Genomic DNA, 27866 nt, shown 5'->3' with positions numbered 1-27866 from the left:
ATTTTTTTTTAATCCAGGCACCATTTAATGGGCATTTAGATAGTTTCCAGTGTTTTGTTATTATGAGTAATGTAGCTATAAACATATACGCATGAGTCTTTATATGTGTTTACCCATTTTTCATTGTGTGGAGTATAAGAGGTTTTTTTATACATTTCATATAAAATGTCTTTGTCTTACATATGTTTTTCATATGGATTTACCTGTATAAGGCAGTTGTAACCTTGAAAAACATCGGCAAACTGGTACAGTGGAAGATAAAATTTAGTATAGAAAGAATTTGTAGCAAGAAAAAGCACAAGGGAACATGACATTTTCTATGTGGTGGAAGCAGACCCTGAGGGTGGTTGCTTAGTACTGACAGGGAAAGGGAAACTGGGAGGAAAAAAGATGCCAGAATAAAATAGAGAATAAACTTTAAAACCTCTTACTATTTTGACATTCTGCTTGAGGTTTTTTTTTCCCACCAAAATAAGTCAATACACATTTTTCTGAATAAAAGTACTATTTAACTCATCTTTTGACTCCTTTTACACAATACAACAAACTGATAAGTGGTTCTCCCACTACAAAGAAAACAACATGTATTTATGACAAAACTCTTGCCTGTGAGATAAGATGACAGCATATTATAGAGTCAAAGATATGGAGTTTAAACTCATAGATACTGCAATTTTAACTTTAACTCTGCTACATCTTAGATGTGTGATTTTCTACAAGGTATTCAATACCTTCAAACATCTATGATTTCATATGCTGTATGAGAAAATGACCATAATGGTAACATATCAAGCAGGGTATTTTGAGGACTTAAGAATATATATTTATGATTTGCTTAGCTATTTAGATCCATAAGAGTTAGTCTTTCTTTCCTTGTTTATGAGGGTTATTTCACAATAAGTGATATAACTATATGCATGTAATTAATCCACAAGCTGAAAGTGTTGAATATACCTGAGAGATTGCCTCTAACACTATACTCCTTGCAAGGCCTCTAGTATAATATCATCTTCAACTTACAAACCTAAAGAACTAGATGATATATTGAATTTGTTTCCTTTTTGTTACTATTCTCTTAATAAGGTTTGTCAATTTTCTCACACTTTGAAGCTCCTTGAGAAATAGGACTTACCTCCATAACAATAGCATCAAGTTAATCATCAGTAATAGTAAGCAAGGCAGCCATTTCACTCATGATTTGTTCTCTTAGAATATGAGACTCCATAGATTACCTTGTTTCATTTTTATTTATTGATTTTTTTAACACTTTAAAGTATTTAAAAATACTCTATTGGAGTATAATTACTTTAAAATAGTGTGTTAGTTTCTGTTTATAACAAAGTGAATCAGCTATACATACACATATATCCCCATATCTCCTCCCTCTTGCATCTCCCTCCCTCCCTCCCTATCCTACCCCTCTAGTTGGTCACAAAGCACTGAGCTGATCTCCCTCTGCTATGTGGCTGCTTCCCACTAGCTATCTATTTTATCTTTAGTAGTGTATATATGTACATGCCAGTCTCTCACTTCAACCCAGCTTACCCTTCCCCCTCCCCATGTCCTCAAGTCCATTCTATACATCTGCAACTTTATTCCTGTCCTGGCCCTAGGTTCTTCATAACTTTTTTTTTTGATTCCATATATATGTGTTGGCATATGGTATTTGTTTTTATTTTTCTGACTTACTTCATTCTGTATGACAAACTCTAGGTCTACCCACCTAACTACACATAACTCAATTTCATTTCCTTTTATGGCTGAGTAATATTCCACTGTATATATATACCACAACTTCTTTATCCATTCATCTGTCAATGGACACTTAGGTTACTTCCATGTCCTGGCTACTGTAAATAGAGCTGCAATGAATATTGTGGTACATGACTCTTCTTGAATTATGGTTTTCTCAGGATATATGACCAGTATTGGGATTGCTGGGTCGTATGGTAGTTCTATTTTTAGTTTTTTAAGGAACTCCATACGGTTCTCCATAATGGTTTTATCAGTTTACATTCACACCGACACTGCAAGAGGGTTCCCTTTTCTCCACACCCTCCCCAGCATTTATTGTTTGTAGATATTTTGATGATGGACACTCTGACTGATGTGAGGTGATACCTCATTGTACTTTTGATTTGCATTTCTCTAATGATTGATTAGTGATTAGAACATTCTTTCATGTGTTTGTTGCCTATCTGTATAGCTTCTTTGGAGAAATGTCTATTTAGGTCTTCTGCCAATTTCAGGATTGGGTTGTGAGTTTTCTGATATGGAGCTACATGAGCTGTTTGTACATTTTGGAGATTAATCCTTTGTCAATTGCTTCATTTGCAAATATTTTCTCCCATTCAGAGGGTTGTCTTTTCAACTTGTTTATGGTTTCCTTTTCTGTGCAAAAGCTTTTAAGTTTCATTAGGACCCATTTGTTTATTTTTGTTTTTATTTCCATTTCTCTAGGAGGTGGCTCAAAATGGATCTTGCTGTGATTTATGTCATAGAGTGTTCTGCCTATGTTTTCTTCTAAGAGTTTTATAGTGTCTGGTCTTACATTTAGGTCTTTAATCCATTTTGAGTTTATTTTTGTGTGTGATGTTAGGGAGTGTTCTAATTTCATTCTTTTACATGTAGCTGTCCAGTTTTCTGAGCACCACTTATTGAAGGGTCTTTCTCCATTGTATATTCTTGCCTCCTTTATCAAAAATGAGGTGACCATATGTGCCTGGGTTTATCTCTGGGATTTCTATCCTGTTCCATTGATCTATCTTTCTGTTTTTGTGCCAGTACCATACTGTCTTGATTACTGTCGCTTTGTATAGTCAGAATTCAGGGAGCCAGATTCCTCCAGCTGTGTTTTTCTTTCACAAGATTGCTTTGGCTATTTGGGGTCTTTTGTGTTTCCATACAAATTGTGGAATTTTTTAATTCTAGTTCTGTGAAAAATTAATTTGTTAGTTTGATAGGGATTGCATTGAATCTGTAGATTGCTTTGGGTAGTATAGACATTTTCACAATGTTGATTCTTTGAATCCAAGAACATGGTATATCTCTACAACTGTTTGTATCCTCTTTAATTTCTTTCATCAGTGTCTTATTGTTTTCTGCATACAGTTCTTTTGTCTCCTTAGGTAGGTTTATTACTAAGTATTTTATTCTATTTCTTGTAATGGCAAATGGGACATTATTAAACTATATATTTTGCTTCTGCATTTATTTTTCATCTTTTACCACTGGAATTTAATATCCATATGGCCAGGATCATGTGTATTATTGTATTCTCCTTTTCCTACCCAGTATTAAGACAGTGCCTGGTGCATAGTATCAGCTTAATAGATCTTTCTTATAAGAAGAAATGAGTTAGTGCTATGGCCCAGAGTTCAAGATAGAAAAGTTTATTAGGTATTGTTTTCAATGTTTTATGAATTTAAGGAATAAGAAAAAGTCCAATGGAGTTTAAAATATGTCTGTATATCTTGCACCACCTGTTGTTTCATTTTTAAAACTCTCTTTTGCAAACTTGCTCCTCATGGAAATCAGAAAAGTCACAGTAAGAATGTTCACTTTTAAAATTCTTCCACCTGTCCTCAATAAACATTCAATAACAAGGAAACATTTTTATTATTTCTCAATCAGTTATTTTCAGTTAAATTAATACTGAATATTTTTCCTTTCCTCAGGAGGAAACAACAACAATAATAAAAGTACAAACTTATATCCGTCTTTCAGTGAGCCCTTCTGAGGTAAAAACTTTCTAAATTTCCAAAGTGTTGGAGGAGAGGCAGTTATTGGTGGTATTTATAAAAATGTTACCTAGGTATAAAAACTGAAAAATAATGTTAAACTCCCATTCACAACTGTTTTAGAACAAAAAGTCTTCTGGATATGCATGTTGAAAATCAGCTATTATTTTATCTGTGAGGTGAAAGCTGCTATTTTCTATGACCTTGAGAAGTTTATTTATGTAAACCATAATTATTTGTATTATAGACTCTCAAAATGAATGAGAAAACAAGTCTCATTTTAGTAAATATGCTGAGCATAATACAGAGTATTATCTGTCATTTAAAGGATTGATTTGGCTTATTGAAATATCTTAACAAACATTCTGTGCCCAAATTGAGCTTTGTGTTTTGATTCATCATGTATATCTAAACCTGTTTTTTGTTAGCAGCTGGTCTACATTTTTGTCTCACTCCTCAAAGTGTCTCATGACTATTTTTTTTTCTTCTTTCAGCTTTATTTTATTTATTTTTTTATGCAGCAGGTTCTTATTAGTCATCCATTTTATACACAACAGTGTATACATGTCAATCCCAATCTCCTAATTCATCACACCCTCACCCCCACACCCCACTGCTTTCCCCGCTTGGTTTCCATACATTTGTTCTCTACATCTGGGTCTCTATTTGTGCCCTGCAAACTGGTTCATTTGCTCCATTTTTCTAGGTTCCACATATATGCATTAATATATGATATTTGTTCACCTGTTTCTGACTTACTTCAGTCAGTATGACAGCCTCTAGATTCATGCACGTCTCCACAAATGACACAATTTCTTTCCTTTTTATGGCTGAGTAATATTCCATGGTATATATGTAGCATATCTTCTTTACCTATTCTTCTGTTGATGAGCATTTAGGTTGCTTCCATGACCTGGCTATTGTAAATAGTGCAGCAATGAACATTGGGGTGCATGTGTCTTTTTGAATTATGGTTGTCCCTGGATATATGCCCAGTAGTGAGATTGCTCTGTCATATGGTAATTCAATTTTTAGTATTTAAAGGAAGCTCCATACTGTTCTCCATAGTGGCTGTATCAATTTACATTTCCACCAACAGTGATAGAGGATTACCTTTCCTCCATGCCCTCTCCAGCATTTGTTGTTTGTAGATTTTCTGATGATGCCCATTCTAATTGGTGTGAGGTGATACCTCATTGTAGTTTTGATTTGCATTTCTCTAATAATTAGTGCTGTTGAGCAGCTTTTCATGTGCTTCCTGGCCATCTGTATGTCCTCTTTGGACATATATATGGAATTAAGGAAAAAAATCATGAAGAACCTAGGGGTAAGACAGGAATAAAGACACAGACCTACTAGAGAATGGACTGGAGGATATGGGGAGTGGGAAGGGTAAGCTGTGACAAAGTGAGAGAGTGGCATGGACATATATACACTACCAAATGTAAAATAGATAGCTAGTGGGAAGCAGCCGCATAGAACAGGGAGATCAGCTCAGTGGTTTGTGGCCACATAGAGGGGTGGGGTACGGAGGGTGGGAGGGAGAGAGATGCAAGAAGGAAGAGATATGGGAACATATGTATATGTATAACTGATTCACTTTGTTATAAAGCAGAAACTAACACACCATTGTAAAGTAATTATATTCCATTAAAGCTGTAAAAAAGAAAATACCTTGCTGTGATTTATGTCAAAGAGTGTTCTTACTATATTTTTATCTAAGAGTTTTATAGTGTGTGGTCTTACATTTAGGTTTCTAATCCATTTTGAGTTTATTTTTGTGTATGGTGTTAGGGAGTGTTCTAATTTCATTCTTTTCCCTGTAGCTGTCCAGTTTTCCCAGCACCATGTATTGAAGAGAAAGTCTTTTCTCCATTATGTATCCTTACATCCTATGTCATAGATTATTTGACCATACATGCCTGGGTTTATCTCTGGGCTTCTGATCCTGTTGCATTGATCTACATTTCTGTTTTTTTGCCAGTACCATATTGTCTTGATTACTGTAGATTTGTAGTGTGGTCTGAAGTCAGGGAGTCTGATTCCTCCATCTCCGTTTTTTTCCCTCAAGACTGCTTTTTCTATTTGTGAAGTGTCTCATGATTTTTACTCTATGAGTCAATCAGTGATACCAATGGAGAAATGTCAGTTACCTGAATTGATTTATCCTCTAGAGCTGGTATTTATGTAGTATAGTTGAAGCCAACTAGTGATGGCTCTGTTAAGGGGGTAGTGAAAAAAAATGGTGGTATAAATTAATTAAAATTCCTTGGTCTCAAGGATGTGTAAGCTTCGTTTGCCACAACGTTGGGTGTTTGCTTCATTAAGTATGCCAGCTGTATTCATCAGTGATTTTTCACAGGAAGGAGTTTTTATCTTTCATTTAATTCAAGCATGAAGACAGGAGTATAAAATACTTTTCCAAACACTCCCAGAATTTCCTATACTCTCTTTTAGAATCTTTCAAGCATTTTCATCTTCCTTTCTTCTTTGATGTTCTTAAGAAGGGCTATTTCCTTCCAAAAACAACCCTGCTGTTTGTGTGGTTAATTTCATATTTTACTGATTCTTCACTTTTCCCCATTCTCTCTTTTATATCTAAACCCTCTTCATCCCATTCTGTCAACAAATATGCAACTGCTTCACCTCCAAAAAAATAATAATAACAACAAAAAATCCCACTGCTTCCATCATTCTTCTTAACACCTAAATGAACATTTTTATCTATCATCTTCATTTTAGCAGCACATATACCAAAAAAAAAAAAAAGAAAAGTTACATGTTTAAGGTAAAATATTCATCCCTGGGTCTCTGAATTTTGCCCTTATCTCACTTATTGAAATTGCTGCCTCATTAAGTCAGCTAGAAAAAACCTAAATACAAATTCAAAAAGTATTCAACATGAGCAAAAACTACATTCACAATAAGATAGACAAGATGAAAAGGCAGTGAGCTATGTACCAGATGAAGGAACAAGATAAAAACCCAGAAAAGCAACTAAATGAAGTGGAGATAGGCAACCTTCCAGAAAAATAATTTGGAAAAATGATAGTGAAGATGATCCAGGACCTTGAAGAAAGAATGGAGGCAAAGATCGGGAAGATGCAAGAAGTGTTTAACAAAGACCTAGAAGAATTAAAGGACAAACACGCAGAAGAATTAAAGAACAAACAAACAAAGATGAACAACACAATAACTGAAATGTAAAATACACTAGAAGGAATCAAAAACAGAATAACTGAGACAGAAGAATCAATAAGTGACCTGGAAGACAGAATTGTGGAATTCATTGCTGCAGAACAGAAAAAAGAAAAAAAAGAATGAAAAGAAATGAAGACTCGGGGTGGTGGGGTGTTGGTGATGATGGTGTGATGAATTGGGAGATTGAGATTGACATGTACACACTGATGTGTATAAAATGGATGACTAATAACCAACTGCTGTATAAAAAATAAACTAAGTTAAATTTAAAAAAAAGAAAGAAAAGAAATGAAGACAGCCTAAGATATCTCTGGTACAAAATTAAATGCAAAAACATTCACATTATAGGAGTCACAGAAGGAGAAGAGAGAGAGAGAAAAGACCTGAGAAAATACTTGAGGAGATTATAGTAAAACACTTCCTTAAAATGTGAAAGAAAATAACCACCCAAGTCCAGGAAGCACAGAGAGTACCATACAGGAAACCCAAGGAAAAACACAGCAAGACACACAGTAATCAAACTGACAAAAATTAAAGACAAAGAAAAACTACTGAAAGCAACAAGGGAAAAACAACAAATAGTATACAAGGGAACTCCCATAAGGTTAACAGCTGATTTCTCAGCAGAAACTCTACAAGCCAGAAGGGCATGGCATGATATATTTAAAGTGATGAAAGGAAAGAACCTATAACCAAGGTTATTCTACCTGGCAAGGATCTCATTCAGATTTGACAGAGAAATCAAAAGCTTTACAGGCAAGCAAAACCTAAGAGCATTCAGCACCACCAACCAGCTCTACAACAAATGATAAAGGAACTTCTCTAAGTGGGAGACTCAAGATAAGAAACAGACCTACAAAAACAAACCAATAACAATTAAGCAAATAGTAATAGGAGCATAAATATTGTTAATTACCTTAAACATGAATGGATTAAATGACCAAACCAGAAGACACAGGCTCACTGAATGGATACAACAACAAGACCAATATATATGCTATCTACAAGAGACCCATTTCAGACCTAGGGACACATACAGCTGAAAATGAGGGGATGGAAGAAGATATTCCATGAAAATGGAAATCAAAAGAAAGCTGGCGTAGCAATACTCATATCAGATAAAATCGACTTTAAAGTAAAGAATGTTGGGCTTCCCTGGTGGCGCAGTGGTTGAGAGTCTGCCTGCCGATGCAGGGGACATGGGTTCGTGTCCCAGTCTGGGAGAATCCCACATGCCATAGAGTGGCTGTGTCCGTGAGCCATGGCTGCTGGGCCTGTGTGTCTGGAGCCTGTACTCCACAATGGGAGAGACCTCAATAGTGAGAGGACCTCATACCACGAAAAAAAATAAAAATAAAAAAATAATTAAAAAAATAATGTTACAAGAGACAAGGAATGACACTGCAAAATAATCAAGGGATCAATCCAAGAAGAAGTTATAACAATTATAAATATATATGCACCCAACACAGGAACACCTCAATATTTAAGGAAACTGCTAACAGCTATAAAAGAGGAAATCGACAGTAACAAAATAATAGTAGAGGACTTTAACACCTCACTTACACCAGTGCACAGATCATCCAAACAGAAAATTAATAAGGAAACCCAAACTTTAAATGACACAAGAGACCAGAGAGATTTAATTTATATTTATAGGACATTCCATCAAAAAACAGCCAATTACACTTTCTTTTCAAGAGCACATGGAATATTCTCCAGTATAGATCACATCTTGGGGCACAAATCAAGCCTCAGTAAATTTAAGATTAAAATTGTATCAAGTATCTATTCTGACCACAACACTATGAGATTAGAAATCAATTACAGGGAAAAGAACAACATAAAAAGCACAAACACATGGAGGCTAAACAATACATTACTAAATAACTGAGAGATCACTGAAGATATCAAAGAGAAAATCAAAAAATACCTAGAGACAAATTACAATGAAAACATGATGATCCAAACCCTATGGGATGCAGCAAAAGCAATTCTAACAGGAAAGTTTATAGCAATACAAAGCCAGCCTTAAGAAACAAGAAAAATCTCAAAAATACAATGTAATGTTACATCTAAAGGAACTAGAGAGAGAAGAACAAACAAAACCCAAAGTTAGTAGAAGGAAATAAATCATAAATGTCAGAGCAGAAATAAATGAAATAGAAACAAAGAAAACAATATCAAAGATCAATAAAACTAAAAGCTGGTTCTTTGAGAAGATAAATGAAATTGATAAACCATTAGCCAGACTCACCTAGAAAATGAGGGAGAGGATTCAAATCAATAAAATTAGAAATGAAAAAGGAGAAGTTACACAGACACTGCAGAAATGAAAATCATCCTAAGAGACTACTACAAGCAACTGTATGCCAATAAAATGGTCAACCTGGAGGAAATGGACAAATTCTTAGAAATGTATAACATTCCAAGACTGAACCAGGAAGAAATAGAAAATATGAACAGACCAATCACAAGTAATGAAATTGAAACTGTGATTAAACATCTTCCAACCAACAGAAGTCCAGGACCAGATAGCTTCACAGATGAATTCTATAAAATATTTAGAGAAGAGCTAACACCTATCCTTCTCAAACCCCTCGAAAAATTTGCAGAGGAAGGAACACTCTCAAACTCATTCTATGAAGCCACCATCATCCTGATACCAAAAACAAAAAAAGATGCTTCCAAAAAAAGTTACAGGGCAATATCACTGATTTATATAGATGCAAAAGTCCTCAACAAAATACTAGCAAACAGAATCCAACAACACATTAAAAGGATGATGCACCATAATCAACTTAGATTTATCACAGGGATGCAAGGATTTTTCAATATAAGCAAATCAATCTATGTTATAAACCATATTAACAAATCGAGCAAGAAAAATCATATGGTCGTGTCAATAGATGCAGAAAAAGCTTTTGACATAATTCAACACCCATTAATGATAAAACGTCTCCAGAAAGTGGGCAGAGAGGGAAACTACTTCAACAAAATAAAGGCCATATATGACAAACTCACAGCAAACATTATTTTCAGTGGTGAAAAACTGAAATCATTTCCTCTAAAATCAGGAACAAGACAAAGATGTCCATTCTCACCACTATTATTCAACATAGTTTTGGAAGTCCTAGCCATGGCAATCAGAGAAGAAAAAGAAATAAAAGGAATACAAATTGGAAAATAAGAATGAAAAGTTTCACTGTGTGCAGATGATATGATACTATACATAAAGAATCCTAAAGATACCACCAGAAAATACCTAGAGTTAATCAATGAATTAGGTAAAGTTGCAGGAAACAAAATTATGCACAGAAATCTCTTGCATTCCCATACAGTAATGATGAAAAATCTGAAAGAGAAATCAAGGAAACACTTCAATTCTCCACTGCAAAAAAATAATAAAATACCTAGGAATAAATCTACCTAAGGAGACCACAGACCTGTATGCAGAAAACTATAAGACACTGATAAAAGATATTAAATATGATACAAACAGATGGAGAGATATAACATGTTCTTGGATTGGAAGAACCAACATTGTGAAAATGAGTATACTACACAAAGCAATCTACAGATTAAACACAATTCCTTTCAAATTGCCAAAGGCATTTTTTACAGAACTAGAGCAAAAAATCTCTAAATTCGTGTGGAGACACAAAAGATGTCAAATAGCCAAAGCAGTCTTGAGGGAAAAAAAAAACGTAGCTGGAAGAATCAGACTCCCTGACTTTAGACGATACTACAAAGCTACAGTAATCAAGAAAATATGGTACTGGCACAAAAACAAAGATACAGATCAATGTAACAGGATAGAAAGTCCAGAGATAAATCCATGAACCTATTGTCAACTAATCTATGACAAAGGAGGCAAGGATATACAATGGAGAAAAGACTCTTCAATAAGTGGTGCTGGGAAAACTGGACAGCTACATGTAAAAGAATGAAATTAGAACACTCACTAACGCCATACACAAAAATAAATTCAAAATGGATTAGAAACCTAAATGTAAGACTTGACACTATAAAACTCTTAGAGGAAAACATAGGAAGAACACTCTTTTTTTTTTTTTTTCTTTTTGCGGTATGTGGGCCTCTCACTGTTGTGGCCTCTCCCGTTGCGGAGCACAGGCTCCGGATGCGCAGGCCCAGCGGCCATGGCTCACGGGCCCAGCCGCTCCGCGGCATATGGGATCCTCCCAGACCGGGGCACGAACCCGTATCCCCTGCATCGGCAGGCGGACTCTTAACCACTGCGCCACCAGGGAGTCCCTAGGAAGAACACTCTTTGACATAAAACACAACAAGATTTTTTTTTCATCCACTTCCTAGAGTAATGGAAATAAAAACCAAAGTAAACAAATGGCACCTAATGAAACTTAAAATCTTTTTCACAGCAAAGGAAACCATAAACAAGACAAAAAGACAGCCCTCAGAATGGGAGAAATTATTTGCAATTGAATCAATGGACACAAGATTAATCTCCAAAATATATAAACAGCTCATGCAGCTCAATATTAAAAACAAAATAAACGAAAAAAGACCCCCCAGAAAACCAAAAGAATCAACCCAATCAAAAAAAATGGCAGAAGACCTAAACAGACATTTCTCCAAATAAGACATAGAGATGGCCAAGAAGCACATGGAAAAGTGCTCAATATCACTAATTATTAGAGAAATGCAAATCAAGACTACAATGAGGTATCACCTCACACCAGTTCTAATGGGCATCATCAGAAAATCTACAAACAAAAGATCCTGGAGATGGTGTGGAGAAAACGGAACCCTCTTGCACTGTTTGTGGGAATGTAAATTGGTAGAGCCACTATGGAGTACTGTATGGAGGTTCCTTAAAAATCTAATATAGAACTACCATATGATCCAGCAATCCCACTGCTAGGCGTATACCCAGAGAAAACCGTAATTCAAAAATACACATCGTCCCCAGTGTTCATTGCAGCACTATTTACAATAGCCAGGTCATGGAAGCAACATTAATGTCCGTTGACAGACAAATGGATAAAGAAGATGTGGTACATTTATACAATGGAATATTGCTCAGCCATAAAAAGGAATGAAATTGGGTCATTTGTAGAGACGTGGATGGGCTAGAGACTCTCATACAGAGTGAAGTAGGTCAGAAAGAGAAAAACAGATATCATATATTAATGCATATATGTGGAACCTAGAAAAATGGTACAGATGAACTGGCTTGCCGGGAAGAAATACAGATACAGATCTAAAGAACAAATGTATGGATACCAAGGGAGGAAAGTGGTGGGGGATGGATGGTGTTGTTTTGAATTGGGAGATTGGGATTGACATATATACACTAATATGTATAAAATGGATAACTAATAAGAACCTGGTGTATAAAAAATTAAAAATTAAAATTTAAAAGTATTCAACATGATTTAAATCTGGAACATAGTATCTTGATGATCACCCACTTCTTAAATTTTTTTCTATGTTGGCTTCAGTGACTGTGCACTGTTCTGTTTCTTATTACACCTCTATCTTGTTCTCATTCTTTACTGATTCTCCCTTATTCATTATTTTCTTATATGAAGGTTATCCTTAAAATACTGCCACAAGCTCATTTCTTGGCTCCTACTACCATCCTTGGTAACTTAAACCACTCTAGAAATTTAAACTTTTAAATTTCTTTGGATATGAAATAACATCTCCAATTCTTAACTCTGTTATGAGATTCTACTGTGCATTTTTAATTTCCTATGGAGACTGCCACATTGATATTTAGATTTCAACATATCCAAATCCAGATATAAATGATAATTCTACCAAATTCATGATTTTTATTGTTTGTGTTTGTAGAAACAAACTTCTTCAAAGAAAATTACAATACTGTATTAAATATCTAATTGATATCACACTTATGATATTTCATCTTGTTTCTAATAAAGGTTTTACAAAGTAAATAATATTCTCTTTTTACAAGTAAGGGATATAAAACTTAGAGAGATTTTGCGACTGCTTAAATTCATATGACATTAGGTGTCAGATGCAGAATTTGAATTCATTTGTCCCCAACACCAAATACTTTCCATTATACCACACTAACTACTGACTCATACTCAAAACTTTGGAGTTTTAGGTGTTTATCTTATTTTTTCAGCTTCAGTCCTTCAAATACACTTTCAACATGCCTTGAGAAATTTAGCTCTAAAATATATCTGATATCTATCCATCTTTTTTCCATTTGCATTGTCACTGTTAAGGTCCTGATACAGGCCGTCATCATTTCTTACCTTGACTACAGTGACCTACTGACTCCTCTCACCTTTTTTAAGTTTCAGTACATGCCTAATCATATTTCATATGGCCACTAATATTATCTTTAGAAAACACCCCATTGTATGTGCCAGTATACTGTTACAATTTGCCTGAAGTGGATAATCAGAAGATATCATCATATTCAATGTTATCCATGACTTTTTATAAATCTAATTATTAAAGGATATATATATATATATATATATATATATATATTTTTTTTTTTTTTTTTTTTTTTTTTTTTTTTTTTGCGGTACGCAGGCCTCTCACTGCTGTGGCCTCTCCCGTTGTGGAGCACAGGCTCTGGCTGTGAAGGCTCAGTGTCCATTGCTCACTGGCCTAGCCACTCTGCTGCATGTGGGATCTTCCCAGACCGGGGCATGAACCCGTGTCCCCTGAATCGGCAGGTGGACTCTCAACCACTGCACCACCAGGGAAGCCCCAAAAGCTATATTTTTATTTGTGCTTATACTAGATCCATTCCATATGATTAGTGTTACTCCAAGTGGGAGAGAATTCCCTATTTTTTACCCCTGCACCATTGCTCATGCATTTTCCTATGCTTTTAATTCCTTTATCTTTGTTAAAAAATTTTGTGAATCTAAAAATGAGTCAAATATACACAACAAGTTAATTTTTCTTTTTAAAGTTCAAAGAAATTCAATGGACAACAATATTCTTTTCAAATAACGGTTCTGTTACAATTATATATATATATCAAAAAGAAAAAATAAAACAGTAGAAAACTTGCATTGTATACACACAATTGCTCAAAATGGTTCATAGACCTAAATATGAAACAAAAGAATTCTACAACTTCTAGAAGAAAACATAAAAGAAAAGTTTTTGTGACCTTGGATTAGGAAAAATACACTTAAAAATTTAACCAAAAGAATTATTCACAAAAGAATAAAGATAAATAAGACATTATCAAAGTTAAAAACGTCTGCTCTTTAAAACACACTGTTAAGATAAGGTAGAGAAAATCTACACATTGGGAGAAAATATTTGCCGAACATATATCTGTTTAAAAAATGTATGGTCTTCCCTGGTGGTGCAGTGGTTGGGAGTCCGCCTGCCAATGCAGGGGATGTGGGTTCGTGCCCTGGTCCAGGAGGATTCCACATGCCATGGAGCGGCTGGGCCCGTGGGTCATGGCCACTGAGCCTATGCATCCGGAGCCTGTGCTCTGCAACAGGAGAGGCTGCAGTGGTGAGAGGCCTGCGTACTGCAAAAAAAAAAAAAAAAAAAATTGTAAAATATATAAAGAATATTTAAATCTCAATAATATACAAACAGCAATCTTACAAACAGGGGTGAAGCATATGAATAGCCACTTGACCAAAGAAAATATATGAGTGGCAAATGAGCACATGAAAATCTCAGCCTTATTAGTTATCATGAAATAGCAGGTAAGAAAACACAATGAGATATCTCTATACACCTATTTAACTGGCTAATATATATATATATATATTTTAATGACATGCCAAGTGTTGATGAACATATGGAGCAACTTGAACTCTCATATGTTGCTGGTAGGAAAGCAAAATAATATAGCCACTTGAGAAAACAGTTTGGCAGTTTCTTATAAACTTGAACATGCACTTACCATTTTACCTCGTAATCCCATTGCTAAGTATTTTCCCAAGTGAAATAAAAATTTAACTTCACACAAAGAAACCCTATATTAAGTGTTTATAGCTGCTTTATTCATAATTGACAGAAGCCAGAAGCAGCACAAATGCCCTTCAATGAGTTAATGGATAAACAAAGTGTGGTGCCTCTATGCAGTAGAATATTACTTAGCAATTTAAAAGGAATGAACTGTGAATACACTCAACAACATGGATGAATCACAAATGTATTCTAAGTGAAAGATGACATTCAAAAGGCTACATTCTGTATAATTTTGTTAATATAATATTCCTAAATAGACAAAACTATAAGGTTAGAAAATTTAGAGGTGGCTGCCAGGACCTGAGGAGAAGAGTTGACTACAAGAGCATAATGGAATATTTTAGTGTAATGGAACTAATATATAATCTTGATTTTTGTGATAGTTATACAAGTGAAGATAGTTATACAAGTGAATATAGTTATCCAAACTTATAGAACTCTACACTGAAGAGGGGGGATTTTACTGTTTGTAGATTCTAACTATCTTCCAAAAAAAACAATAGCAATGAAAAAATAACTTACCCAGTCATCAGGTCAAGGTAGGTGAAAAACAAATTCTTCATACATTTTCCAATACTCTTAATTTTATTTTTTCCTTCTAATTCCTTACCAATTTTTCTGCATTCTTAGCATTCTGGAAGTGCTTTTTTTTTACTAGAAATGTCAAATATTTATCCATTTATTTATTTGTATGTTAATTAATTAGCTAAATACTTACTGCCTATATTAATCTTTTGAAACACAGTGGTATACAAGAGCAATATATACATTTCTTTTCATGGAGCTTATGTTCCAATGAAAGAGACAGAAAATAAATATGGAAACAAGGAATAAGTGAATAAGTGGAATATATGCCAATGATAGGACTTTGAAGTAAATAAAATATTGTAATAGGAAATGAAGAGTCCAGAGTCTGGCTATTTTAAGTAAAGGTGGTCACTACAGCTTGCATTACTTTGAAGGTGATATATGAGCTGAGATATTAAGGATACGAAGGAGTTAACCCTACAGAAAACTGGAGGAAGAGATTTCTAGAAGACAGAACAAAAAAATGCAGGGATATTGTAACAGGGAAAGGGTAGTGATTCACTGTCTAATATAGTAACCAATAGCAACTTATGGCTATTTAAATTTAAACTTAAATCAATTAAAGTTAACATTAAATTTTCAGTTTCTTTGTCTCACTAACCACGTTTCAAAGGCTCAGGAGCTATACAGGTTTAGTACTCACCACACTGGACAGTGAAGTGATAGATCACTTTTGTCATCTCAGAAATATCTATTGTACAGTGCTAAGCTAGAAATATATTTTGGTATATTAAAATATAGGCATTTCTAATGAGTTGAATATGGAATTTCAAGAAAAGGGAATAATAAATGGGTGTTGAATTTTGTCAAAAAAATTTTCTGTATCTATTGAGATGATCATATACTTTTATTCTTCAATTTGTTGATGTGGTGTATGACATTGAGTGAAGAAGTCAGACAGAGACAGACAAATATCATATAATATTGCTAACGTGTGGAGTCTAAAAAAAAGGGTACAAATGAACTTATCTGAAAAACAGAAATCGAGTTACAGGTGTAGAAAACAAACTTATGTTTACCAGGGGGTAAGGGGGAGAGGGATAAATTGGAATATTGAGATTGACATATACACACTACTATATATAAAATAGATAACTAATAAGGACCTACTGTATAGCACAGGGAATTCAATACTCTGTAATGGCCTATATGGGAAAAGAATTGAAAGAAGATTGGATATATGTATATGTATAACGGATTCACTTTGTTGTACACCTGAAACTAACACAACATTATAAATCAACTATACTCCAATAAAAATTAATTTAAAAATTAAAAAAATTAAAAATAGAAAAATTCAAAAAAATAAGGAAATGAACAAAGATGACTATTTGTGTACCTACCTCTCATTACATTCTAAATTTTGAATATAAGGACCCTCTTTTCTTTTGTTTGGATTCCCTATGATGACCTGCACATAGTACATGCCTAGTAAATGTCATCCAGCATGTACTTGCCCACCTAATATTAGAGTAAGAAGCTTTAAATTTTAATCCATCTCACATGGGTTTTAACTCATCTATTAATTCCACAGTTCTAGGAAAAGACATAGAATTTCATATTTCAGATTATAAGCATCTTGTTCTCAGGATGGTTTATTGTTCAAGGAGTAAACATTCCTGTTTTTTGAAAAACAGCAAGACTTCTTTTATCTTCTTGTACCTTTATTTTCTGTGTGGCTTGAACCTCTATGGTAGAGATGCTAAACTGTGTTCTAGATAATGTTCCATGAAAAATAGATTTACTCACACTTCATATGCTCCCATATTTGATTATATCACATATTTCAAAGTCTTTAGTGAAAATTTTCTTTCTCATTTTTCTAAAGTATGCTTAGCCCACTCACACCTGTTTATTACTTCAGCAATAAATTGTGCATTCAAAAGGAATATAAAACAGTGTTCTTACCTAATGAGTCTTCTCTCCTTCTGATTTGACCATTGAGGAGCTTTGCATTATTCTCAGTTCTCCTTTTTATTTAATGGTTTGTTAGTATTCCTGAGATATAGATTTATTGTTGCTCCAGATAGCAAGAAAAAAATGATTGGATGGTGTTGTCAAAGTTAAAAGAGTGATCCTACCTGAAGTTTCTATATATTTCTTTGTTGTATTCAATATATAACTGGTGTGAACGATAATCTAAAAGTTAAATTTAAGAGGATTTGGAAGGCCCAGTTGTTCAAAATATTTCTCCTACCTCTCTTGCTACCCGCCTCCCCCTCCTGCATCAAGAAATGCCTTCAGTAGATACTTAAGACCTTTTTGCTTTGCTCAAGTTTCCAATTTATGTGAAAATATCATTAGGAGAGATTTCAGATATTGCCTATAATTATCTAACACTCTAGCAAGTTTTCTGCCCACTTTAATGGCTAGTTATGATGAGGACACTACAGATAAAGATAATGGAATGGGCACTTGAGGAGGTGGTGTATATCTAACATGGGAAATAATGCATAGCATATATAATGGGAACTAAATACTTAGGGCCTATTTTCTTTGCTATAAAAATGACTGCAGTATTTTGTCACAAATTCCAATGGAATACTCTAGCTTCCCTGCAGTCTCTTAAAAAGATGAATGATTCTTTACTTATAGAGGAAATAAATATATTATAAACATATATATATATATATTTGATTTTTAAGCACTCCCTCAAAAACTATACCACATAGGCTCATTCCTCTCTTTCTCTATGATATATTATCGATGAAGTGTTTTATTTCACCTCTCCAAAAATTTATATTAATTACAGTAATTAATGGTAAATAATGCTGATCTAAAATCAATGGTAGTTACAGTTATTTTAGATTTTTACTAATTTGGGTCTTTCTTTGATACTTAAATAAGACTCATGTTATTTTAAGTATAACTAAAAATCTAAATCCTGTATTACTTTGTTATGATTTTTTTTTTTTTTTTTTTTTTTTTTTTTTTTTTTTTTTTGCGGTATGCGGGCCTCTCACTGTTGTGGCCTCCCCCGTTGCGGAGCACAGGCTCCGGACGCGCAGGCTCAGCGGCCATGGCTCACGGGCCCAGCCGCTCCGCGGCATATGGGATCCTCCCAGACTGGGGCACGAACCCGTATCCCCTGCATCGGCAGGCGGACTCTCAACCACTTGCGCCACCAGGGAGGCCCTTGTTATGATTTTTTAGTTCAACTTTTTTTCCACAAATAAAAATACAAACACTTCACCCATTTCTCCATTCCCCTACTTCCCTGCCTCTGACAACTACCAGTCTGTTCTCTATATCTGTGAGCTTGGTATGTATGTCTATATGTATGTATGTATAGATTCCACATATAAAAGAGAATATATGGTATTTGTCTTTATCTATCTGACTTATTTTGTTTAGCATAATGCCCTAAAAGTCCATTTATGTTGTCCAAATAGCAAAATTTCATGCTTTTATATGGCTGAATTATATATATATATATATCACATCTTCTTTACCCATTTATATATCAATGGACACTTAAGTCACTTTCATGTCTTGGCTGTTGCAAATAATGCTACAGTGAACATGGAGGTGCATACATCTTTTTGAGTTAGTGCTTTCAATTATTTAGGTAAATATCTAGAAGTGGAATTGCTGAATCATATGGTAATTCTATTTTCAATTATTTGAAGAACCTCCATACTGTTTCCTTTAGGGCCTGAACCAATTTACATTCCCACCAACAGTGCCCAAGAGTTCCTTTCCTCCACATCCTTGTCAACATTTGTTATTTTTAGTTATTTTGATAATAACCATTCTAAAAGGTGTTAGGTGGTATCTCATTGTGGTTTTGATTGCATGTCCTTGATAATTAATGATTTAGAGCATCTTTTCATGAACCTGTTGGTTATTTTTATGCCCTCTTTGGGAAAATGTCTATTCAGGTCCTCTTCCCATTTTTTTAATTGAATTGTTTGTTTTTGGTATTGAGATGTATGAATTCTCTGTGTATTTTGGATATTAATTCCATATTAAATACATCAATTGAAAATATCTTCTCCCATTTATTTTATTTGGTGTGTCCCTTCATGGTGCAGAAGCTTTTTAATTTAATGTAGTCCTATTTGTTTATTTTTGCTTTTGTTTTCCTTTCTTAAGGAGACATAGCCAATATATATATATATATATATATATATATATATATATATATATATATATATATATAGCTAAGACTGATATCAAAGAGCATACTGCCTATGTTTTTTTCTAGGAGTTTTATGGTTTCAGGTCTTACATTTAAGTCTTTAATCCATTTTGACTTTATTTTTGTATACAGTATAAAAAAGTGGTCCAGTTTCATTATTTTGCATGTAACTCTCTTGTTTTCCCAACATCATTTATTGAAGAGACTGTATTTTCCCCATTGTATATTTTGCCTCCTTTGTCATAGATTGATTGACCATATGAACATGGGTATATTTCTGGACTCTCTATTCTGTTCCATTGATGGATATAACGGTTTTTGTGTCAGTACCATACTATTTCAATTACTGTAGCTTTGTAGTATAGTCTGAAGTTGGGGAGTATGATATTTCTAGCTCTTTTCTTTCTCAGGATTCCTTTAGCTATTCAGGATTTTCTTTTTGTTCCATATAAATTTTAGTATTATTTTTTCTGGTTCTGAGAAAAATGCCATTGGTATTTTCATAAAGATTGCATTGAATCTGTAGATTGTTTGGGGTAGTATGCTCATTATAAAAATATTGATTCTTCAAATCCATGACAATGATAAATCTCTCCATTTATTTGTGTCATCTTCGTTTCATTTTCTCACTGTCTTAAAGTTCTCAGAGTAAAGGTCTTTCACCTCCTAAGTTAAAGTTATTCCTATTTATTGTTTGTGATGCAGTTGTAAATGGGATTTTCTTCATTTCTTTTTCTGATAGTTCATTATTATTGTATAGAAATTCAATGGATTTCTGTAAATTAATTTTGTATCCTGCAACTTTACTGAATTTATTGTATCTAACAGTTTTTTTGATGGAGTCTTTAGGGTTTTCTATATATAACATGATGCCATCTGCAAATAGTGACAATTTTACTTTTCTGATTGAAATGTCTTTTATTTCTTTCTCCTGCTTTATTGCTCTGGTTAGGAATTCCAATACCATGCTGAGTAATGTGGCAAGAGTGGGCAGCTTTGTCTTGTTCCTGATCTTAGAAGAAAATTTTCAGCTTTTCACTGTTGGGTATGATGTTAGCGATGAGCTTGTTATATATGGCCTTCATTTTGTTCAGGTTCATTCTCTATATTCACTTAGTTGAGAGTTTTTTATCGTAAGTGGATGCTGAATTTTATCAAATGGTTTTACTGCATCTACTGAGATGACCATATGATTTTCATTTTGTTAATATGGTGTATCATTTTGCCTGATTTTCAGATTTTGGATTGTCCTTGCATCCCTTGAATAAATCTCACTTGATCATGGTGTATGATTCTTTTAGTGTATTGTTGATTTAGTTTTCTATTATTTTGTTGAGGATTTTTGTATCTGTGTTTCTCAGGGTACTGGCATGTATTTTTCTCTCCTTATGGCATCCTTGTCTGGTTTTGGTATCAGGGTAATGCTGGCCTTGTAAAATCAACTTGGAAGAGTTCCCTCCTCTTCTAGATTTTGGAAGAGTTTGAGAATGATTGGTAGTAATTCTTTTTTGAGTATTTGTTGGAATTCAACAGTGAAGGTCTTTGGTCCTGAACTTTTGTTTGTTGGGGGTTTTGATTCCTGATTCAATCTCTTTGTTAGTATTTGTTCTGTTCAGATATTATTTTTCATCATGGTTTAGTTATGGTAAGTTTTATGTTTGTAGGAATTTATCCATTTCTTCTAGGTTTAGTCTCCTATGATCCTTTGTATTTCTGTGGTATCAGTTATAATATCTCCTCTTTCATTTCTGATTTTATTTGAGTCCTCTCTTTTTTGTTCTTAGTGTGTCTAGGTAAATGTTTGTAGATTTTTGTTATCTTTTCAAAGACCAGCTCTTATTTTCATTGATTTTTCTATTGTCTTTTTAGTTTCTATTTCATTTATTTCTGTTCTAATCTTTATTTCCTTCATTTTACTAACTTAAACCTTCATTTGTTCTTCTTTTTCTAGTTTCTTGATGTGTAAAGTTAAGTGGTTTATTTGAGACTTTCTTGTTTCTTGAAGTAGGCATTTATTGTTATGAACTTCCCTCTTAGAACTGCTTTTACTGTGTCCCATAAATTTTGGTATGTTACATTTTCATTTTAATTTTTCTCAAGGTATTTTTTTGCTTCTTTGTTGATTTTTTTGACCCTTTGGTTTATAAGTAGTGTGTTGTTTAATCTCCACATATTATTTTAAAATTTTTCCAGTTCTATTTGTGTAAGTAATTTCTAGTTTCATACCTTTGTGGTTGGAAAACATGCTGAATGTGATTTCAAACCTCTTAAATGTGTTAATACTTGTTTGTGGCCTAATATATGATTTATCTTGGAAGATGTTCCATGTGCACTTGAGAAGAATGTGTATCATGCTGCTTTTGGATGGAATAGTCTATAAATATTTGTTAAGTCCATCTTGTCTAAAGTGTCATTTAAAGTTAATGTTTTCTTATTTCTTTTCTGTTTGGATGATCTATCTCTTGATGTAAGTGGTGCATTAAATTCCCCTGCAATTTTTGTATTTCTATTTCTCCCATTAAGACTGTTAATATTTGCTTTATACATTTAGGTTCTCCTATGTTGGAAGCATAAATATTTACAAATTTTATATATTTTTGTTGGGTTTACAATTTTATCATTATGTAAAGCTCTTTTGGTCTCTTATTATAGCCTTTGTTTTAAAGTCTATATTGTATGATATAAATATAGCTATTCCAGCTTTCTTTTGGTTTCCATTTTCATAGAATACTTTTATTCATCCTTTCATTTTCAGTCTGTGTGTGTTTTTAAGTTTGAAGTGAGTCTCATATAGATAGTATATACATGGGTATTTTTTTTGGTTGCTGTTGTTTGTTTTGATCAATTCAGTGACTGTCTTTTGATTGTCCACTTACATTTAAAGTAATTATTGACAGGTATGTGTTTATTTAGTTAATCATTCTGGTTTTAAAAAGATCATCTCTTTCTTTCCTCTTGTCTTGCTCATTTCCTTTGTGGATTGATGCCTTTCTTTTAATGGTATGCTTCTATTTATTTCTCTTTTGTGTATTTAGTATAAGTTATTGGTTGGTGATTACCATGAGGCTTATACAGAATAACTTGTATCCATAACAGTATATTTTAAGTTGATAAAAACTTAAGTTCAACCCCCTTGTAAAGCTAAAGATTATTCCTCTGCCTGTCATGTTTTGTTTTTGATGTCACGTTTTACATCTTTTTATCTTGTGTGTCCCTTAGCTAATTATTGTAAACATAGTTATTTTTAGTACTTTTGTGTTTTTACCTTTATGTTAGATTTATAAATGATTAATTCACACAAATACATTGCAATTTGTTAAATACAGTCCTGCTATGGTCTGAATGTTTATATCCCCCAAAATTCATGTTGAAATCCTAATGCCCAATGAGATGATATAAGTAATTAGGACCTTTGGAAAGAGATGAGGTCATGTGGGTGGGGCTCTCATAAATTAGATTAATGCCCTTATTAGTGAGGCCTAAGAGAAGTCCCTGACCCTTCTGCCATGTGAGGATACAAGTTCACAACCTGGAAGAATAACCTTGTCTGACCGTGCTGGTGCCCTGATTTCATTATTTCATTCTCCATAACTGTGAGCAATACATTTCTTCTGCTTATAAGACACTCAGTCTATTGTGCTTTATTATCACAGCCCAAATGAATTAAGAAAAATAATATGCACTGTTTTTTGTTTACTATTTCCTTTTACATTTAACATATATCTATTTCTGTGTCAATATATACAGCTACAAATGTATCCATCACAATGTTAAATCTTACTATATAGATTTAAGAACTGAAAAGTTTTGGAGTATTTCTATATGGACATATATATTTCAAAATGAATATCAGATTACTGATTCAAGTGTTTAAGAAGTGTATCATTTATCATGTTCTTTAAAACAACTCACTGATGTTCTAAGGCTCTTATTCTTGTGGGAAAATAGGAAATTAAAATTCAGTCATTCCTAAAGATCTTTTTATAAAGTAATATACAAGTCACTAGAAATTCTACATATAGAGAGAGTTTTACATTTTTACAGTGTTATCAATCAGTCTTTTCTTTAGCAGTTTCTACTTTAATTGTTATGCTTAGGAAATCAATGCTTACATAAAGATGATATGAATTTATATTTTATTTAATATCATTTATTAAATGATATTAAATAATTATTTGTCGGTCTAATTCGGTTCTCTCTATTCTGTTCTTTTAATCTTTCTGTATATCCTTGATGAGCTTATTTAATTGTACCTTTGTGGTATATCTTCATATCTCGATAAAATCATCCTCAAATATGTTTCTATGTCAACATTTTATTCACTATTATTTCACTTATTTTTTCATTAAACTTGAGGATCATTTTTGCAAGTTTCTAAATGTAATTAAATGTTACTTATTTTGAATTCATTATAGTAATTATATGTGGATGTGAATTGACATTATAATATTCACACTCTCCATTTGGGAACTTAGAAGGACTCTCCATTTATTAAGTCTTTTAGGACCCTCAATAATATTTTACTAATTTACTCACAATATACCTACATTTTTGCAGTTTATTTTATTATTAAATTTTCATGTTTTCATTGCAAAATATCCAGAGTATTTTAAAAATTATAATTTCAAACTGTTCTATATTTTACATAAAATTTTATTGTCTTTGTGTAATTATGTGTAATTCTCTTTTTAATTAAACTTTTAAACTTCAAATAGATTTTGTCATATCTCATGTTATAAAGATAAAAATCACTTAGGCTTCTCATTTTATTTTGTCCATTTATTTGTTGTTTTTAGGTTTCTCCTATAGGTATGGTAGATACTTCACATTATCTGAGGTATGGATATTTTTGTGATTCAGCTTTAAGCACAGGCATGAGGACAACACCCTAGGAGGAGGAACAAGAAAATGGAAGAAAACAGGGTCCCTGAATTGACACATAGAGCAGAATGCCAAACCTATATGAACATCACTCTTCCAAACTTTTGCATGAGATTGAAACAAACATTTTTTAAACAATTATATTTGGGCACCTCTTTATAATAGCTACAAAAATGTAATGCCATACTAACACTTGATTTTCCCATCTGGAGCAAATTATATTTTATAAGTAATTTTATGTTTCATAAATATTAAAATGAATTATCAAAAAAGTGATCTGCTTCCAGCAGGTATGCTACTTCATAATCTGTTCAGGACTGTTAGTTCTTCTTGAATCTACCTTGGTAATGTGAATTTTTAAAGAAAAATCATGCATAGTTTTGCATGTTTACATATGGTACTTTTATAATAATAATAATTCATCTGCTTACCTATAGTTTACTTTTTGCATCCCTGATATTGTATGATTTTCTCCTCTATAAAATTAACTTGATAGTTGATGTGTATTCAATTTTACCTCAGTGAAATATTTTAAGTTAGTTATAATCTATATCTGTACTTAAACTATTTATTTTCTTATTTATATGGTTATATTCACTAATCACTTTTACCATTACCTTTAAAAACATTGTACTGTATATATCCTAAATTATTGAATTTAATACTGTATTTATTTTGTTTCATTCTTTCATAAATAATAATGAAATATATAAACACATGAATTTGCTTGTGGGAACAATTTTGATTTTAGCTCTTATCATTTGACATTTAGTGTTATGATGATTACTCTTTCCTAAATATTAATTTTTAAATTATGATAGATTTTAGAGATTATTTTGGAATCTATGAGTCATTTTCTTTAGTTTTGTTACTAGTTTTGAAATATACAATAGCATGGTTATAAAGTGTACTTCATAACACTTCTATATTATTATACAATATTTCTTGTTTAATGGCTTACTAAAAGGTAAATATTAATAAATAGTCTTTTTTAACAATTTTATTGGAGTATAATTGCTTTACAATGGTGTGTTAGTTTCTGCTTTATAACAAAGTCAATCAGTTATACATATACATATATTACCATATCTCTATCTTGTTGCATTTCCCTCCCTCCAACCCTCCCTATCCCACCCCTCTAGGTGGTCACAAGCCATCGAGCTGATCTCCCTGTGCTATGTGGCGGCTTCCCAATAGATATCTATTTTATGTTTGGTAGTGCATATATGTCCATGCCACTCTCTCACTTTGGCACAGCTTACCCTTCCTCCTCCCCATATCCTCAAGTCCATTCCCTAGTAGGTCCGTGTCTTTATTCCAGTCTTACCCTTATGTACTTCATGATTTTTTTTCTTAGATACCATATATATGTGTTAGCATATGGTATTTGTTTTTCTCCTTCTGACTTATTTCACTCTGTATGACAGACTCTAGATCTATTCACCTCATTACAAATAGCTCAATTTTGTTTCTTTTTATGGCTGAATAATATTCCATTGTATATATGTGTCACATCTTCTTTATCCATTCATTGGATGATGGACACTTAGGTTGTTTCTGACTCCAGGCTATTGTAAATAGAGCTGCGATGATTATTTTGGTACATGACTATTTTTAATTATGGTTTTCTCAGAATATATGCCCAGTAGTGGGATTGCTGGGTCATATGGTAGTTCTATTTGTAGTTTTTAAGGAACATCCATACTGTTCTCCATACTGGTTGTACCAATTCACATTCCCACGAGCAGTGCAAGAGTGTTCCATTTTCTCCACACCCTCTCCAGCATTTATTGTTTCTAGATTGTTTGATGATGGCCATTCTGACTGGTGTGAGATGATATCTCCTTGCAGTTTTGATTTGCATTTCTCTAATGATTAACGATGTTGAGTATTCTTTCATGTGTTTGTTGGCAGTCTGTATATCTTCTTTGGAGAAATGTCTATTTAGGTCTTCTGCACATTTTTGGATGTTTTTTTTTTTTTTTTTGCTTTTAAGCTGCAAGAGCTGCTTATAAATTTTGGAGATTAATCCTTTCTCAGTTGCTTCATTTGCAAATAATTTCTCCCATTCTGAGGTTGTCTTTTGGTCTTATTTACGGTTTCCTTTGCTGTGCAAAAGCTTTTAAGTTTCATTAGGTCCAATTTGTTTATTTTTGTTTTTATTTCCATTTCTCCAGGAGGCGGGTCAAAAAGGATCTTGCTGTGATTTATGTCATAGAGTGTTCTGCCTAAGTTTTCCACTATGATTTCGATATTTTCTGGCCTTACATTTAGGTCTTTAATGCATTTTGAGCTTATTTTTGTGTATGGTGTTAGGGAGTGATCTAATCTCATACTTTTACATATACCTGTACAAATTTCCCATCACCATTTATTGAAGAGGCTGTCCTTTCTCCACTGTACATTCCTGCCTCTTTTATCAAAGATAAGTTGACCATATGTGCATGGGTTTATCTCTGGGCTTTCTACCCTGTTCCATTGATCTACCTTTCTTTTTTTGTGCCAGTACCATATTGTCTTGATTACTGTAGCTTTGTAGTATAGGATGAAATCAGGGAGGCTGATTCCTTCAGCTCTGTTTTTTGTTCTCAAAATTGCTTTGGCTATTCGAGTCTTTTGTGCTTCCATACAAATTGTGGATTCTTTTGTTCTAGTTCTGTGAAAAACGTCAGTGGTAGTTTGATGGGTATTGCATTGAAACAGTAGATTGCTTTGGGAAGTAGAGTCATTTTCAAAATGTTGATTCTTCCAATTCAGGAACATGGTATATTTCTCCATCTATTTGTATCATCTTTAATTTCTTTCATCAGTGTCTTATCATTTTCTGCATACAGGTCTTATGTATTCTTAGGTAGGTTTATTCCTACATATTTTATTCTTTTTGTTGCAATGGTAAATGGGAGTGTTTCCTTGATTTCACTTTCAGATTTTTCATCATTAGTGTACAGGAATGCCAGAGATTTCTGTGCATTAATTTTGTATCCTGCTACTTTACCAAATTCATTGATTAGCTCTAGTAGTTTTCTGGTAGCATCTTTAGGATTCTCTATGTATAGTATCATGTCATCTGCAAGCAGTGACATCTTTACTTCTTTTCCGATTTGGATTTTTTATTTCCTTTTCTTCTCTGATTGCTGTGGCTAAAACTTCCAAAACTGTGTTTAATAAGAGTGGTGAGAGTGGGCCACCTTGCCTTTTTCCTGATCTTAGTGGAAATGGTTTCAGTTTTTCACCATTGAGAATGATGTTGGCTGTGGGTTTGTCATATATGTCCTTTATTATTTTGAGGAGAGTTCCCACTATGCCTACTTTCTGCAGGTTTTTTAACATAAGTGGGT

Source organism: Mesoplodon densirostris, chromosome X (assembly GCF_025265405.1).
Source record: "Mesoplodon densirostris isolate mMesDen1 chromosome X, mMesDen1 primary haplotype, whole genome shotgun sequence".
Lineage (NCBI taxonomy): Eukaryota > Metazoa > Chordata > Mammalia > Artiodactyla > Ziphiidae > Mesoplodon > Mesoplodon densirostris.
The sequence above is the reverse complement of the archived record's forward strand: the minus strand, read 5'-3'. Positions refer to the sequence as shown.